This window comes from Thunnus maccoyii, chromosome 16 (assembly GCF_910596095.1).
Source record: "Thunnus maccoyii chromosome 16, fThuMac1.1, whole genome shotgun sequence".
In the NCBI taxonomy this organism is placed as follows: Eukaryota; Metazoa; Chordata; class Actinopteri; order Scombriformes; family Scombridae; genus Thunnus; species Thunnus maccoyii.
In genome coordinates this window covers 5,105,620-5,124,399 of record NC_056548.1, presented here as the reverse complement: position 1 = coordinate 5,124,399, position 18,780 = coordinate 5,105,620, and the positions used below count along the sequence as shown (strand labels likewise).

Genomic DNA, 18,780 nt, shown 5'->3' with positions numbered 1-18,780 from the left:
GCCATCATCTTGTCATTGTTGTCCATCCAATCAGACATTTCTGGCTGCTTTCTGCTCCAAATGGATGCAGAATTGCAACATAATATTTTCAACATGTTTGTATCTTGTTGTTTCTATTTCTCTGGTCTATTTGTTGTGCTGCTGTATTGCTGTAAAGTTTTTATCTTAATTCAGGAAGTGTGTGTGGTTGTGATTCACAATGGCTGGATTCAGTCCCGAGTGTTTCATTCTCATATTTTTCTCATTTCATCATCAACAAAACCATCATCTACCTTTGATTTAACTTTAAACCAATGTTTTTTGTTACCACAACCTTATCCTTAATCTTGACCAAATCGGTTAATGTGATGAACACTTACATATGTCAATTTATGCTTATGAACAGCAGAAGAGTGTAATCTAGTTTTTCAGGACAGTCAAGACTGAATCACATTTAAAAAATGTCTATAATTAAATCCTTTTAAAGAATATTTCGACTTGTTTTCAATGTCGCTCATGTTGTTTAGCAAATATTCTTATTCTGATTCCAGCAAAGCAATCCACCATATTTTTTATTTTTTCCAAGATAAACTCTCACTTGAAATGAAATGACTTGATAAGATGGAGATTTTTTTGCAATGTAACAGCCCTGCGTGAAGCTGGTTGCCATTATTCAGTGAGCAATCTGCCCCTTCTAATTCTACAGCAGGGCGGCAGTAACAGTGGGGTGAATCCAGTAAAGTCGAGCCAGTGTTTTGGTCGGAGGTTACGGTAAGGAGTGCTCTGAATTGCTGTCCAGTTATAGCTCTGCAAACCAGAATAACACGCTGCCCACATACCCCAACACATACGCACACATACTCACAAAACACATGGTTAGCATCCTGAATAAGAGTTATATACTTTCACGCAAGAACCAATGCAGCTTTTTTACCCTCCCATTTTGGGGAAAGGCAGCTGTGCCGTGGGCATCTTCACCACAGGGCGGTTGTTTGCAGAGACCAGTTTAGGCCTGTTTGTCTCCCAGTCATCCCTCTGGGCCCCCGGGTGGAATAACTTCAGCCCCGTCCTATTACTGTTCAACCCCACAAAACCTGGTCAGAAATGCCTGATCCTGACTCCCTTCAAAATAAAACTTAGAAGAGAAAAACAAATAGGACCCAACTTTGATCTTTGCAATTAGGGGTAAAGGCTTAGTGTTTGATTCCAGTTTCTGAGAGTAAATGAGAACAATCTGGTTTCATTTTGGCTATTTGTCTTCAGCTCACACACTTAACTAACTGTAACTGAGGGCTGATTGTTATAGAAAAAAATCTATACAGTATTTTAAGCTCAAGTTCACCAACAAATTTCCGTTGCCCGACTGTAAAACTTGCAATTATACTCTCCGCTCCGTCCAGCAGGGCATTTAAGGGTACACATTTGTTTCAGACAGTCTACAGAGAAGACTTTATTTGAAAATCTTAATTCACACATGTGCACACTTGTCTGAATAACAAAACATGCGCAGGCCTCTGAGTCCTCCCTCTGTTTTTTTATTTTTATAGATATAAATACACACCGAGTTAGTCTGCAGTAAACCGGCTTTTATTGGGACATAAAACTTTTTTTTTCCATCAACACCATGCAACTGCTGCTGCGGCACACAGGGGCATTTAGCAGGTTTATACTGAAATACCTCCACTCTGGCTCCAGAGGAATTTGTCCATCACGATTTCACTAGAATCCCTGAATCACAATCTTCTCATTGTTTCCCTGAGTTGCTCCTCTGTGCTTAAATACTCCTGGAGCTCTCGCCTCATTTTCCTTGCACAGATTACGTATTTAACCTCTGACAAATGTGTCCTGAAGGAAAAGAGTGGAAAAGAAAAGCTTGGCAAAGAATGGAGGTATATCAAACAAACAGTGGCATCGCTGCAGGGAAAACAAGGAGCGGTTATACATATAAGTGTTAGATTAAGATGCGCTATAAATAGATTTAATTTAGCTCTGACTGCTAAACGTGGATCTCGTGGGAACATGCTAAAGACATCTTCTGATAGAAAGCTTTGAGGCCTTTTTTTTCCTCAAGTAATAAATCAAAGTCCTCACCTTTTAAACTGGGTTAAAGATTGAGGAACAACTGTATACACTGTAAAAAAAAAAAAAACACTTGCTTGTTTTAAAGTTTGAAACCGACAGATTGAATTAAATTTTCCAAATCCAAAAGTGAGTCAAAAGTGATTCAACCAATTTCCAAGATCAGTTTACTCATCATGGACGGCGCTAATCCTATGAAAACAGTTGTTTAATGTCTTGTGTGACTCTGGAGAGAGAGCAAAGCCAGCAAACATACCCCGTATGATGTTATAGTGATGTCATCAGTGTTAACTCAGCCTCAGCTTGGGGAATACTAATATGGACACCCGACTGTTGTTTTAAAACAGACGTGATAAGTTGTGAACTTATCCTTGAAACACAGGAAAGTCCCAAATTTAAAAAAAATGCAACGTACTTTGTTGCGCTAGTCCAGGTTGGATCCTGATGCATTCTCCAGCTAGCTGCTAGCAACTGCTGCAGCTAGCAGCTAGCATCCCCAGTATGCTGTTTAGCTCAGACTTGCAGAGCACACCTAGTAGTCGGGTCAGGTCAGGGTCAGATCACGTTCTCGCTCCAAACTAACCACTTTAGAATTGCTTTTGGACTGGACCCAGACCACTTCCTCAAAGGGTCTCAGTGTGGTTGCACAAGAGTATGATTGCTGTGTTCAGATCTGCCCAAACAAATCGTGTCAAGGGAGAAAACGAACCAGAGTCAGACTCAGATTCAGGTTTGAATCGCCCAAGGTCTTCTCAGCTTCTACTGTGCCAATTTTGACCGTTCTTCCTGAAATTTGTCTCTCATGAGTCCCCCCCCACCTTTATGTGCAATACTAAGGCTGCTTTCACACCTAACCTGTTTGGTTTGGTTAAAATGAACTCCGGTGTGTTTGCCCAGTTTGTTTAGGTTTGTTGTGAAAGCTGTCGATTGAACTCTGGTGTGGACTAGCCAACTGGACTGAGACCCACCTTTTCAGGCAGTCCTGGTTCACTTCCAAGCAAACTCTGGTGCGGTTCATTTGTGGTGTAAAAGTCCTGCCAGTGCCTCAACATAACCATAAAAAACTTTAATAATGCTGTAGGTTCTAGTGGCAGATATTGTAATGCAGGATTGGATATTTGGGCGGAAAAACAGTAACATTTTACCCATAAATGCAGTATCAACATTTTTGCGACTTGCCAGATACGTTCCACATAAACAACTTTTTTTTCACATTATGTTGAGAGAAAACGTGGCAGCATCATGTTTCCTTCAAAACACATTTGCTGTTGCACTTTAGTGGTATATAAATGTCGTTTCTAGGAGACAGGTTTGCTCTTGGTTTGTACGTAAAAGCCAACATGAACCTGAACCTTAAATCACTGGAGAAGCCCTACAAAGGTTTTCAAAATGCTGTATATGTCTTTCCAAAAAAATACAAAAAGTTGTATTACTCAAGACTGAGTAAAGTCTATGTCTGTAGAGCCATAAAACAAAAACCTGCTAGTAGTGAATAGCTACTAACTCAGTGTGCTGTGATAGCCAGTGATCAATGGTCATCATGAGTATGTAATGACCACAAGATCAGGAGATTACTGCAGAGATGGGCTTCTAAAACACGCTTTAAATGAATAAATATTCAGCAAAGTGGCTGTTTTTCTATTTTCCATTACACTTATTTTCAGAAATTTCAGCTGCTGCTCTAATTCTTAGCGATTTTCATTCATTCTTCTGCTAAAAAAGGATATACTTCAATTCTTAAACCAACAATAGTGGAAGCAGGCAAGTCTGAGGAGGTCAGAGGTCAAAGCATCAGCACTCTGATGTAACAGGACAGCAATAACAAATAGTCCTGTGTTTCTACAGTTATTATGGATTTTTTCCCCCCTAAGACATAAGTGTTTTCAGCAGTCTGAAGAGTGATTTGTAGGCGATACTATAGTGTTACCACTGAATTGTTCATTTGGCACCATTAGTGAGGATCTGCAATATGAGTCACATGGTGGGTGAATCATGTTTTGCCTTTTAGAGGGATTATCTAAGACTGACAAACTGAAAATGAGAAATGTTTTGTTTTCCACCCCTCTTTGTTTTCTTCCTTCCTTCGCTCCTCTTTAACTCCCTCCTCCCATCTTTCAGAGCCCCTCTCTCTCTCTTCTGCTCCCCGTCCTCCCCCGTCACCTTCCTCTCATATCTCTCCTTCGCTTCCTTTCTCTGCTACTTACTCTCATCTCTTTTTTTCAATTTTTGTTTCTTCAACTTCATCTCCTTGTCACCTTTCTCCTCTTTCTTCTTCTTCCTCCTCACCTCACTCTCTGTCCCCTCTGCTTTCCCACTCTTTATCCTACCCCTTCTCTTCCTCCCCCCTTGTCCTCCTCCGCCATCCTTCGTCACACTCCCCTCTCACCCCATCAGCTGCTACTGTGGTGGCGGGGGAGACAGACGGGCTTGGGAGATATTTGTGGTGCCAGGCAGACATAATAAAAAATAAAACCAGAGGGGTGGATATAGGAAAATCTATTAAAGGGACTTATTCACATCTAATGTTGCACATATTGCTTTTGGGATCCCTGAATAACAGTGTTATTATCCCGAAACAAGACATCAGCCAGAGACACAAAGTTTAACAGGCGGGAAACAAGAATACTAAAGCTCATCCACAGTTTGAATGAGTCTGGTGTGAAATAAGAGAAACAAACTTGTTGTTTTGTCCGTGCTAAAATAAAACACCTTTTTAAATATACTCATCTTATTTCTGGTGTTATTTGTTCATACTGCCAGCAGGAAGAGAGCTCCTCCTGCTTAAAGTTACAGATTTACTCTGAAGAGGCGTCACCTTAGTAAGTTCAAGTTTATTAAAATAGTTTATGAAACATGGGAAAGTAGAAAAAAACATAAAGTGAATGTGAAACACATATAAATCAGCTTGAACTTGAAACAAGATAGAGTGAAATTGAAAACACAAAAAAAGACACAAACCCTCTGACGGAGCTGTAATCAAACTTTTTATATGAACAATAGATCACATGACTAGCTCGCTTGTATGTGAAAGCGGTCGCTCGCAGTGATCAACCCACAGATAATTATCATCTGACTCTGCTCTCTCAGCTTTATAGAACTTTATTACGTCTTCCAACTCATTTTTCATGGTTTTATTGGACACAACTTTACAGTTGTAATTTTCTGTCACTGTTCTCATGAAGGAGCCAGAACCAAACAACAGACAAAGACAAAGTTAACAACTAGATGGTTGAACATAGTGGAGCATTTAGCAGCTGAAGAAGCCACATTTTTTCCCTCAGGAGTTGGTAGAGGTCAAGAACAGAGCTCAAAAAGAGAGTGAATACTGGATTTATATTCACCACGTGGCCGGAGACACGGCTGAAAATGACTGCTAATGTTGCTCTGTATCTACTGGTTGTGTAAACAGGCAAATGTTTGCTAACGAGTTCGCTATTTTAACTTGAAAGGTGATAATACTATATGTAAATGTTGTGTTTACAGCTTGTTCTGCTTCTCCCAAGTGGCCAAAAAAACTGGTTTTGCAGGTTTAATAAAATAATCTGCAGAAAGGAAAACAGCCAAACAAACTATATAATTAAGCTGTAATAATAATATGACTGGGAAGAGTAATAAGATCTGAATAATAGCACGTATATGTACAATTGTCACCTCATGAATCTTGTGTTTCTGAGATCTGTTTCTGTCATGAAGATATTATTATTTAAGGCAGTTGTGTCTGAGCTTGTCATCGTGCTTTTTATTGTTATTTTGAGATTTATTTTAGAGTTGAGATGTGTCATCATCTCCTGGGGGTTGGAGGCGTCTCAGCTGTACTTGTTACTGACTGTATATATATATTTTTAAAAAGCCTTGTGTGTTTTATCACTCTGTATGTGTAAGCCTATATATATTACACTTTAACATCACAGCTTGTCTTCATATTCCATCTCACCTTGAGTACAGCGTATGAAGCCTATAAGCTCTTTGTATTCTCTTGGCTGTGTGAAGGCGGTGACAGCTCCGGCGGTGGCCGCCAAGGTGACAGGATTTTAATTTGTCTCGCTCGGCCTGCTGTCTGGCAGCGTGTGTTAATCGCCTAGATGCCACTCTAATGATTTAACAATAATAACGGACCTGTTTAATAGAAATGAATTACCATCATTACACGGCGAGGGCCTGCCAATCCCAGCGACTCCGGGCACCGTCAGAAGGAGGGAGGTCAGCAGAAAAACTGGAGCTCACTTCTCGCCTCTGCAGTAAAGTGATAAGTGAGGCTGTCAGAGGACTGAGGACCTGCCTGCACAGACAGACAGCTGTCAGGAAAAAAAAATCCATCCATGTAACTGTAAGTTTCTGTTCTCAACGCTCAACTTTTCTTATTTACCAAGTCAAAGTCAAAACAAATATTCCGGCAGGATTTTAGAAATCAGCAAGAGCATGGATGTCAAAAGGAGAAAATCATCTCTTTTCCTAATTCTTAAAAACATATACTATTTGCAAGTAAATGTTTTAGTCTGACAGCAGTGTGCTTCTCTCTGACGGACAGTTAACAATGACTGGAAACGCTCCAGCTCTCTTCTCCAACAAGCAGCAAACAGGGTCGCGTGCCTGCCTGTTTACGGCATGCCACTCAGCCAAACAGGCATTGTTTTATTGTTGCTTTACACAATGTGAGTTGTTAAGCCTGAAAATGAACTCACATTGTATCAACAAGCATCTGGTATTGGTTCACTTTCTGGGATCGCTTCTAATAGGGAAGCATGCGTCTACCGATCTCAACAGTCTGGAGAGTTTAAAACATGAAGGATCCAATCTGCAAAAGAGTCAAACTGATTATCATTTTGCAGGATAAAGACAACAACTTGGAGAGGAACATGCTAATTTATTATATTTAGAAAATTAGGAAAAATCATTTTTAGTGCAGGACACAGCAGCAGCATAAAGTTGCTACCATAGACTGTATGTAAAGATGGACGTAGCAAGGTGTGACGTCACTGGATTGAACTAAGAGTTGCAGCTTATGGTCGGCGCCATCTTTTCCATTTGAAGACAGGACCTTCCCAATAAGAAGTGCAGGGTGTTGCCTTTAACGCTCTGGAAACACGCCCCGCTACCTCGGACCCAAGCTAACGCTAGCTTACTGGTAACACTGAGCGCTGCACACTTAGCCTATGTTAGCTACTTTAGCTAAATTGTGCTAACAGGTCAAGTATCATTATCAAGTAACATTAAACTTAATGAAATACTGCGACAATAGTCCGCCTCAGTGTGAGTCCCGGAGCCGGGGAGAGCAAACTGTCAATCACAGCTGTCAATCAACGCCCACATGGCAGACATCAAACTTATTAGAAGGCCTGAATTCAGTGACTGAGAGAAGGTGACGCTTTTTTAATGGGACTCATGTGAAGCCAGGCATTTTTTTTTTTTAGAGCCATCATCTAGCGGCTGTCGGTGGCACTTTAAGGTACTTCCACATTCGCTTCAGCTTCAAGCTGTGGCAGTTGCAGCTCGGTTAGTATGTGTGAAAATTAACAATTTGTTGTCAGTTTGTGCTGGCAGTGATTCTGTTTCCATTCTCACTTTGTAACAAAACTCACATATGCCTACCTGCCTCCGCTTGTTATTTTTCTCATTGAGCCAAAAAGCACTTTTGCTGATATCAAAAAAACAAACGGATCAACTTTGTCATTTGAGTAAACCTGAAATGATCTCAGCTGTAATGTAGTCATCGCTTGTGTTCGTACTCCCAGGACTTCTCAAAATACTTTCCTGATCAAAAGCTGAAAGCAGACGGAAACAGACTGTAACAGATCCCATCTCTTTCTCAGCTATAAATCTGAGACTTGTCTGATCTGATGAAGCTATACATGTAAACAAGATCCTATGCAGCGGAGCCTCTCGAGGTAGCAGGGGTGAGTGATTTTATTTTTGTCATCTCTCAGGTATGTATCTCCGTTGTCAGAACAGGTTTGTGCCGTGGTGCTTGGCAGCCCGGGCTCTTTCTGCTCGGCGGCTGAAGATTAATGAGCTGTCAGCGGCGAGGGAGGCATTAAAAGACAACCTTCCCCTGGTCAGAAAAGATAATTACTGTTGATCACTAGTGCTGTAAGAGTAATACCTGTCTCTACTCATCTGTCTGTGGCTACCTGACTCTTTACCTGTCTGTCTGTTTATCTGTCTACCTCCCTGTATACTGTACATGTCGAGTGGTACTGGAAAAACCTTTTTACTGATCGCTTTAGTTTAGCAAAACTTACCCACTCTACTCCTACTTTTTAATGAGCTTAAGTACAATTCAATCAGGTAATACACTTGAGACTAAAAGTGCCAAAATCCATCTGCTACAGGAAACTCTAGCATGTTTTTTTTATCGATAGGTGTAAATGTTATGCAGAGTAGAGAGAATCAGAGAGACAGAGACGGGTTGATAAAGTTTCAGGCTCAGACAGAGAGGCAGGTTTAGGCTCAGGTTTATACAGGAGACAGGTTCAGGTTCAGACAGACTCTGGCTCAAGCCTGCACAGTGAGAGAAGTGGCTGTTTTTAGTGTCCACTAATACGTTTCAGAGTCTGCTATTCAGCAGCCACATACGTAAGACACTTAATACCCCTAAAAGAATGTTTAATACATGTTTGCAGCTTGTTTAGATGGTTGTGGCTGTACTTGCATATGACAACCGTTTTGTGCCTCCGTCAGCCCTCGTTTTGAATCCAAACACAGATATGTGTCGAGATAAAGTCAGTAACAAATGAACTGCATAATTAACAGTTAATTTTATGTCAACTGTCAATAATACAGGCATTATTATACATTCACAAGTTAATTTCATGCTTCAGAGACACAAGTCAGTCTGGCAAGAATAGAGCCGGTGTGTAAAAATAATGGAGTGGAGGAAAGAGCATGTGTCTGTCCACACACACACACACACACACACACACACACACACGGCGGCTAGGATGACAGCGGATTGTCTCTTGCAGCCGCGACGGAGCCCGAATGCAACGCGGCCGCTTGCTGTGAACATTGCGGGTTGAGTTCAGACAAAACAAGCTGTTTTAAGGTCAGACAAAGAGACAGGTTTATGTTCAGGCTCAAATACAGGAACTATTTCAGGCTCGGACAAAAAAAGCAAGTTTCAGGCTCAGGATTAGTCAGAGAGAGAGAGATGTAGGCTGTGGACAGAGAGGTTCAGGTACAGGTTGGGAGAAACAGGGTTACCCACATTCATGTAGTCAAATCAAGCAGTTCTAATGGGCTGAGGCAGGAAGGCAGCAGGATGTTAACAGGTAAACAGGTTCTGCATGATCAGAAGTGATGCGAGTTGATAAACAGTGATTCTCTCCATTGCATTAACAAATTCATAAAAAATAACTTGAGTCTTAGAAAGCCTTTCAGTAAATTGCAACTGATTTATATAATAAGGACGTCTATAGAGTGCTGCAACACAGTGCCATTTATCAAAGCTGAGTTTGTACAAAAGCTAGAGAGTCTGTCTTTCTTCTTCATTGAAACTCTGGAGACTTTATGCCTTCAGGAAACCTTCAGTTGCTGAGACTTTTGTGCCTCTCAGGAGAAAAACACACTCATTGTTCTGCAACAGGGCTGCTGTATATTACTTGATGCAGCCTAAGAGCTGGATTCATTACCGATCCATAATGCAAACTCCACAGTGACAACACCCGCTGCAGACAAATTGGTTGCTTACTGAAAGTGTCAAGTCATCTATTTTAAAAATTGGACCAAGTTAGAGGTGAGAAATCATACGCCCCTACTTCTGAAGTGTTCAAACCTTTGTTTCATGCAGGTCAGAGAAATAAGGATTGGTTTCATCTGGAGTAGTTCATCGCTGTCCTAGTTTGAGCTGCAGCTTTTTTTTTTTTTAAGATTCATGTTTTTTTTCTCAATCTTTTCATGTCTTTCCTCTCAGGTAATGGCAGCGTGTTTCCTGTGCTGCTCAGAAATATCAATGTAACAAGTACAAGAGAGAAAGAAGTGAAAGAGCTTATGTGGGAGCTGTCGTGTATTCATTTTCTGCACAATTGATATGTCAGACCCGCACGTCAAAATGTGAAGCGATAAAAAAAACGTTTTTTGAAAACACGCGTTCAAAGTCAGTCTTTCTTTCTTGAGCACTTGTGAGTCTCTGTATGGAAAGTAAACATGTTTTTCTTGCACTCCACATATTTCTCTTACATGTGTGCTATGGCCTCTTTGTCTAAAGCGCCATGTCTTTACATTCTGCCTCGTACAGAGTACAAACAGTACTAGAACTTCACATGCAGTGATTTTAAAGAGCTGCTACTTTTCCATATATTAGCCCATATGAATCATGGCATAGACAGCGAACTGCCTCAGTGTAATGACCCCTCTTCATGTGGCTTCTCCAGAGCCCGTCCTCGCTGCACATACAGATGCAATTACTTCAAAGATGACATGTATTTCATGTGGTGCAAGCTTCCCTGGATTGACTTACTTCATCTTTTAATTGGACCATCATCAACGTGGATGCCCTCGACGACTGTGTTCTCTGTGGAGAGCTGGAGGGAGGGAGGGATGGATCACACATACACTACAAACACTTGAAACTGATAAAATGTGTTTGCGAAGGAATAAATTTCAGCGTGAGACATTAAACAGGTTTTTGAGTAGAAATGTAATGACTTTTAAGATGTTTTTGTACTGTACTTCTCTGTGGCAGAGAAGGCTGAATCAAAGATTTCCTGTCTTGCATTAAATAAAATACATGAAAATGAGGATCACAACCAAATGAGACGTCAAGATATATGACCCATATAGTCCCAATTACATTGGTGCCGTGCCATTGGTCCGACGGCCCATTATTCCGCAGCCCCAATATTTCGAAAAACTTCCCATTGCACCGAAAGCCCATTAGTGCAACGGCCTGTTATCCCGAAAACAAAAGCCCACCGCTCCGAAGGCCCATTTCTCTGGAGATAAACACTCTCCCTGGAGTTTTTTGCCCTTAAGATCTTAATGTATTTTAATGTGCAAATGTGAAGATACCATTTATAAAATGCTTGCTTTTTAGTGCATTTAGTGCATACTAACCCTAACCCAAAAGGTAGGTAGGTAGGTAGAGGTAGCCTAATCGAAACACCTTACCATAAATACATAATTTCACCACCATGGACAGGACCGGCAGTCACTGAACTCCAACAACTCCAGAAGGTGTACTTTCAGAGCAACGGGCCTTTGGAGCAATTGGTGTTTTCGGGATAACAAGCTGTCGGACTAATTGGCTTTCAGTGCAGTGGGACATTTTTTGAACTATTTGGGTTCTGGGATAACGGGCCTCCGGACAACTGGGCAGTCCCCAGTACAGTTTGAATTTAACTCCTGGTATCTGGTTGTTGAGGTGTTTTATTGTTCTATTATTTTTTCAGTATTCCCAAAAAGCAAAGTAACATAATGAAAACATTACTGTTAGCTTAAAGGATAGCTGGAAATGTCTCTGTCTGCATCTGGTATTTTTTTCCGCTGACATTGTAGAAAAACAATTGTACAATCTGGCATGCCTAAAAAGTGATACTGTACAGTCTGACAGACTGTGACCTAGACTTTATTAGAGCCAGAGTGGCATGCAGTGGATTTGTAAGACTGTTGCTTTTGTACAATGTGTAGGTGTTGAGTTTTTCATTGGATAACTGCAATCCTACCGTAAGGACAAAAGAAGCAAAACAAACCCCATAATAATAGATGACTGTACAATTAGCAGGTTAAATAACAACATCAGGCAAATCAGTTTACAATCATATTTTTATTTGATCTGGCTGATGGGTCTGGGCAAGTTTCATGCTTATTTCATGGCTCTTTCTGCATTTTGTCACATAGAGTATATACTAAATTTCTTAAGTTTTAATGAAAGTTTCGCTAACAATTTAAGATACTTATCAATGCATTGCTGTATTTCATAAACCTTCCTCACATTCATTCAACTTACATGTTCACATTGATACTTTCCACATCCATCTTCCCCACATGTTCCTCTGTGTAGCTGTAACAAAGCGAGGAGCATTCGTGTTTACATTGAAGCAACCCATCAAAATTTCCTGCCAGGGTCTAAATGGACGAGAGCCCCCAAACATCACATCAACTCGAAATGACAGAAATCCAGAAATCCTTTATATGTCCCAATATAAGATCCAGAAACTCTCTCGTTATTTCATTTCGCTCTCTCCGTGACCTCGCGGTATTTCTTTTCAACATCAGGTCATCAGTTCAACGCATGCCTCTGAAATTGGCTCTTGGCACCATCCTGCGTTATTAACTTTGGGATTGAAGCAATATGCCTCCTTGCCAGGAAAAGCGGTGGCTGACTGTGAGATCCTCAGCTGCTGGAGTCATATACAAACATTAGTTCCTCTAATTAAGGATGGCAACGAAAGTGCAGTGTAATTAGTCTGGGAGAAGCGTTCATGTAGTTACACCTCCGGGCCGACAAATCCAGGAAGATCTGAAGCTGCAGAGCTCCGGGAAGGTACAGAGTAATATTTGCTCCATATCGTTTGTCTTCTATAAATGCCAATATATGTATGCTTTATGAATTAAACATCTTCCCTTCCTCCAATTCTTTGTTTTGCCAATTAAATTTGTTCCAGTCATGAAAATGAGCACTAATTACCCACAGCGAACAATCTGAGAATAGAATCAAAGGGTGTTGTGTTTATGAGCGCGGTTTACCCGCTGACAACAAATATGAACAACAGTTCAATAGATTTCTGATGACCTGAAGGCTCTTGTGCAACCTTAGATCTTTGGAGTCAATAATGGCTCACCGGTCGAACCAGACATCTGAAGAGCCTCCGCTGCTGTTGTTGCCAACCCGCATGCATGCATGTGCAAGCAACAAATTTTGGCTTCACGAATACTCCCAGAGAAATTCGTTGTCACAGGCGTTTGCAGCAAAAAGAGGTGCATGTGTCGGTTACTGGGTGTCATTTGGATGTGCGTATTAGTGGCATCAATGTGGAGTTTCATTCTTCTTCTGTGGCTTTATATTGTTTAGAGGTTAAAAAAAGAAACAACCACTGCCGAAGGACTTGGCTTCCCATCGCTTTTAAGCCCAACAGGCATGGACTTGCAAAATATGTAATTACCAATGTCAACTCTCCTAACAGCAAGCATTTTATTTAACTGTTTTCTTTGTCTGGTGTGGTTCTGATCTGCACTCAGAGTGGGTGTAAAGGGGTTTTGGGATACCAAGATTTACAGATGCTATTAAAAAGTGGGATTTGCTCACCTGAAAGGCCCTTTTACATCTACTTGTCAGCCAACACCCTTCTCCCTCATTAATTTTCACATTCAAGCTGTGTCTCTATGTAGACGTTCGAACCTGTTTAATAAAACAAGGTACAATTAAATTTGATCCAGCATATTTGGAACTGTGAATAGTTTAATTCGCAAACAAGACACCCACTCAGTGATTAAAAAAGAAAAGAATTGAAAGTATTCAGAGTGAAGTTCAATTTTGTGTCACGTCTGTTTGCTGGATCATTTGGAGATGTCAGCAGTGATTCAGAGGTCAAATTCAAATATAGACACGTGCACAAACATACACACAGAACAAACACCTATAAATTTAAAGAAGTTATTTATAATTGTAACAATTATTCTTGCAGAAATAATATCACATAAAGGTTTAGGAATACGTCTTAGGACGACTCTAAAATATACCAAGAGAGTCTCTTTCTGACAATACGAGGTTCACTGTTTCACTGTTTAGGTGCCAAAACTATAGTGCAACATGTTAGACATATAAATATTGTGACTATAGATGAATCCAGGTTCTAAAAGGCTAAAAGATTTCACTTTTTAAGCACGTTTGCCAAGAAATCTGTCCTTTTGAGCTGAACGTATAATCATCAAATGCCACTAAACTAAAGGTTATAATCCACTAAAACTGATTTTGGAATGAAGTTTAGTCCAGTTTTATCAGTTTTGTTCTTTGCTGTTATCAGCTACTCCAATGAGACAAAAAATGGAAAGTAAAAGTCACTTGCCTCTACTTCATGTCTGTCTTCACACCAAATCTATTTTACTTCACATGTTTCCATCACATTCTGACCAACGAGGGACCACTAAAGGCCAAATGATCTGCCCACACAGGGTCGATGGTGAGCTGCCAACCCCACATTAGCTTGGTACTGTTTCATGCCCAAAATTCCACTTTAACAGTATCATGTGTTTCCAATTTTTACTAAATGATGCATTTTTACTAAACAATGACAGAAATCACAGAATTTGAGTTAAATCATAAACTAGCAAGTCATTCCTGTGGGGTTTAATTAGCTAAACTACTCCACACAGCACTGCATCATTATTAATGTCAGACTAGTGCGAGACTGAACAACTTCCACATTCACACAGACTACCTTCATCTGACTGCTGACCATGATTTACCGACAGATCTCTGCTTTCACTGTCGGTGTAAACGTGTTCGGTTCCAGTCCGACACCACAAGTAATGGCAGCGGCGCTTGAGAGCACAACACACAAATCACCCACCGGATTCAGCTATAGAAGACGTCATTATGCGTCCAAGATCTTTTGTGGTGTTCGTTCTTGATGTAGTCTGACAAAAAAAAAACCTCAACTCAAGGCACTAGCTTTTTTTTCCAGGGTTCAGTTGTCATAGAGATAGGTTACATCATAAGCTAAGTATGGAACTTTGGTCACTTGATAACAGATGGTCATACATGGGAGCATGTACAACAAAAAAAAAACACAGTTGCAGTAGCTTACATGTAACAGCTTAGATTTAAAGGGCTAATGAGTAACTGAATACTTCAGGTGCCGAGATTTATGACTTTCATAATGTATATTTTGACCTGATGGAGAAGGTCAGTAAAGATCAGAGATTATTCAGTGCTTATTTTAGAAAATCCAAACTAAACTTAAGTCAACGTGACTTAACTAAGAAGCCAGTGGACAGAGAGTCTTAAAAACACCACTGCAGAAAACCCATCAGAAGTTACCGTGCCTCACTGCTCTGTTAATTATTTCTCACCACTGGTATTTCACACCTGCCGGGGAATGTCGGCGCAGGCCCGGCAGCCAGCAGCTGAGCCAGGGCATGATTGATATCTGTGGTTATTTCACTCTGTCCCTTCGCCCGAAGGCGTGGCTGCACAATGAGCTTCTTCTTCTTCTGCTGTCTCCCACGTGTGTTGCTGTAATTCTTCTCCCCTGATCGCTCTGGCACACCTTGAATGCTGGGAGGGAAGGCGGATTGGGGGATTGATTGTGTGTGTATGTGTGTGTGTGTGTGTGTGTGAGTGTGCAAAAGTAGGTGTAAGGGTATGTTTTTGCATGCTTCAGAGCCTACATGCACACACACACACACACACACACATGCTGCAGGTGACCCAACAGACACACACTCACATTGTTATTGATTTCACCTCTTAAATCCTCTTCAGTCATGAAGAGGAGGTGCAGGTGAAGAAGAGGAGGCTGGTTAAACAACAATTATTAATCTACAAGATTGTTCAGCCAAACTGGCCCAGCACACTGGCTCCACAACAACACGTGGCTCCGAGCCAGCATTAGGATCATGTTCGTGATGTTTTGTCTTGTATAAAGCCGTGTAGCGGCAGCACTGTTGGGAAAATGTTTGGATTTAAAAAATGAAATCACTTGTAGGCACAGGATGCTGTGGTGTACATACAGTGTGCTCCCAGAAAGAATGAAGCTCAACGGATATAAAACCTTTGCATGTCTGAGAACTTGTTGACTGATTCTCCGGTCTGAGTACTGACGACGGAGGAGCTCTTGATCTCTTGATATCTTTTTCAGCTGTTTCTCACTAAAGCGGTGCCTTGCATGGCAAGTATTGTCATGAAATGTTGGGCAGAAACCAAGCAGACAATCCAGAATCTGATAACCACAACCCTGTCAGGAATCCAATACATAATGAAAGAATAAAACGGAGGTATGAATCAATCAAAATGGTGAAAAAAAAAAGACATATATGGTGCCGTGAAATCAATTAAAACAAGAGCACAATTTCTCTTCCACATGCAGCACAGTCTCTTACTCTTAATTTGAGGGTATGCGTGTGACATCACTGTGTGTGGAAGTCATTAGTAATTACTAAGTGGCAAAAGCAGACATTCAATATCTGTCATCCATGCATTCATATACTACATAACTGCCCAAATTGAATCAAATACTTCAGATACAAGCGTTTGCAGGCTGCTGAAGGCTAAAGAGAAGGGAAACTATGTGAAGCAACATTTCTAAGGTGTTCTCTTAAAGGGAAACTTTGGTATTTTTCAACCTGGACCCCATTTTCTCATCTTTTTGTGTCTAAGTGACTAATGGGGACAACAGTTTTTGAAATTGGTGGAGAGAGCGCTTCAGCCTGCAGCCTGAAAACGGGCTGCAATGTAATGCTTTGGTGCAACAGCACCAAGTCAATGTATGTCCACTAAAAGTGCTTGTTTTTGCCTCTGATAGGCTCAGATTGTTATTATGAGTGTCTGACGGCATTATGGAAAGGATCCCTACAGAGAAATAAAATGTTTCTCTTTGCCTTTTCTTTACCTTCTTTGCCGCTTGATCCGGTCGGTTTGTTATTGTGTCTAACCAAGTCTCGCTCGAGAAGAAGTCTCGTTCTCACGAGAGTTGAGTTGTTGTCAAAATCAGCTAAATATTCAGCCATGACAGAGCTGGAGAGAGGAGTGCTTGTGTTGGAGTACAGAAAATCCAGAAGATTTTTAAAGTCATGGCTGCAACTAGATTATCCAGAAGTCGCTGCGATTTTATTCAAGTAAATTCTAGCAAATTATTGTAAAGATCTGATATGGTATGTTGAGGCCTTGCAATATAAAGTTTTGTTTTTTGCAGCCACTCCCAGCCTCTATGGTCTTAACTACACAACTGTTTTCTATAATTGTAAGTTTCAGGAACAAGTGAGCAGTGACTGAGCAGGTTAGACAAGCGTTTGGACCATGAGGAGAAAACCTGACACAAGAAAGTGAGTAACGCATCTCTCTACAGCCAAGGTACCTGCACTGTACTCTGATAGAGAGGTATGACGCCATTGACAGGCGACCAAATGAAACGGTCCGTTACTTTGATTAAAATTACAGATTTCTCTGGGTTTGAAAATTGTTGGAAACATTTGGGATAATGTAAGTACACAACTCAACAACATATATATACTGGATCTAGTTGTTTTTAGACATTTTAATCTGGAATAATTACATATTATAGCTTTCATGTAATTGATCACACAAAAACTGTTGCTGGTTCTAGTTCCTCACATGTGAAGATTTTCTGCCCTTCTGCATTTTACATCTTTGTAATTACGATATCTTTCTGTGTTTTGGTACTGTGTTCAACAGACTGATGCAATGTTACCTTGGGCTCGAGGATCAAATAATTTATCAAATAAAATAGATAAAAATACAGATTAATGAAAGATGAAAGTAATAATTAGTTGCAACTTTTCAAACAAGACTCAGTATGTGGCTCAGGACGGAGCTCAGGTGTGAATGTGCGTTAAGTAGACAAATATGAAGCAGTATGTTTCTGTAACGGAGTGTGCACGCTCAGCACTCCCCGCCCAGATGAATGATGGCTAAATAAAAGGTACAGAAGAGGAAAGACAGGTTAAAGATGGAGTGCAGCTTCAGAGTCAGACATGGTTCTATCTTTGAACAGCAGTAGTCAATCGGTTCAGTAAATCCACCAGGATTGAAACATAATACTTGTGGGGTTTAGCGGGGGATGGACTGACTGACACTAACACCCCTTCCTCAAAGATCCTTTTTGTCTTAAGCGTTCGGAGGTGGACAGAGCAGAGCTATCAGGCTGCTCCTAGCGCTTAGCCAAGCAGTTGTGAAAACACACAGACCCCGGCGCCAGGGATCTCACTGCACTTTTTTGACCAAAACCGAGAAGCTCTGGCTGAGACCTAGGGGCTCGGAGGGGGCGGCGGGGGAACCGAGAGTGAAGATGAGGGGGTGGAAATTGAGGAAGATTATTGTCCAAAGCTTTAATCGGGTTTCTGAGGCAAGGCTCAGCGCCTTTAAAGGCGGAGGTCTGGAGTCAAGTAATACTCGGTCCGTCTGGAGTGTGGAACTCCTGTCAAAACAAGCTATCGTGAGAATGCAAGACCCAGCTATTGGAGGGCACAGGGGAGGAAAAAATGCAACCCACAAGATCAACAGAGGTAGTTAATATGAAATAACAGCTCAATGAAGGTTTAATAAAAAAAATCTTCTTGAACCACATTAAAAAATGTAGCGCAATACTTTAAGGCTTGTTAAATATATTAGCCAGCATGTTAGTATGTGGAAAAGTACAAAAAAACACCATCAGCAGGTCGTTACATAATAGGTGCAAAATCATACGTGGTTCATTTTTAGCTAATTTGCAATATCAATCTGCAATTCAGCCTTTATATTTTTATTATTATTATTATTATCAATTTATTTATCAGGGACAACACACACTAATTAACATCAATATGATGTAAATGTGTCAAATTGAACCAAAGGACACATTTTCATCTGCATCATATATAAATTTGTACACACAGTACAGTGTTTTACATACGTAAACTGTTAATCCTCATACAATACAGTAGATACTCTAATTAAGTTATGTTTTTTGATTTCTATCCCATTAATTTGTTTGTGAGCAGAATATCTTAAAATGTCACAGTTTTTCACTGAAATTTGGTGGAAAGATTTCTTTACATTTTTGAAAACCT

The 18,780-nt window shown here is 40.6% G+C and overlaps 1 protein-coding gene and 1 long non-coding RNA gene across 2 annotated transcripts in view; one reads left to right on the top strand and one right to left on the bottom strand.

Annotated features, from left to right (window-relative positions):
• Positions 1-1,145: 1,145 nt before the first annotated feature.
• On the bottom strand, positions 1,146-14,570 carry LOC121913951. Its single transcript, XR_006100416.1, has 3 exons — positions 13,301-14,570; positions 10,514-10,577; positions 1,146-1,824 (listed from the first exon to the last, which is right to left on the bottom strand). It is a non-coding gene; the product is annotated as an uncharacterized LOC121913951 (long non-coding RNA).
• The window catches only part of fgfr3 (fibroblast growth factor receptor 3), a 125,693-nt gene continuing 114,559 nt past the window's right edge, over positions 7,647-18,780 (top strand). The window contains exons 1-2 of the mRNA XM_042436810.1: positions 7,647-7,952; positions 16,961-17,037. The gene's annotated coding sequence lies outside the window, so the exon portion shown is untranslated. The remainder of the gene's footprint in view (positions 7,953-16,960; positions 17,038-18,780) is intronic.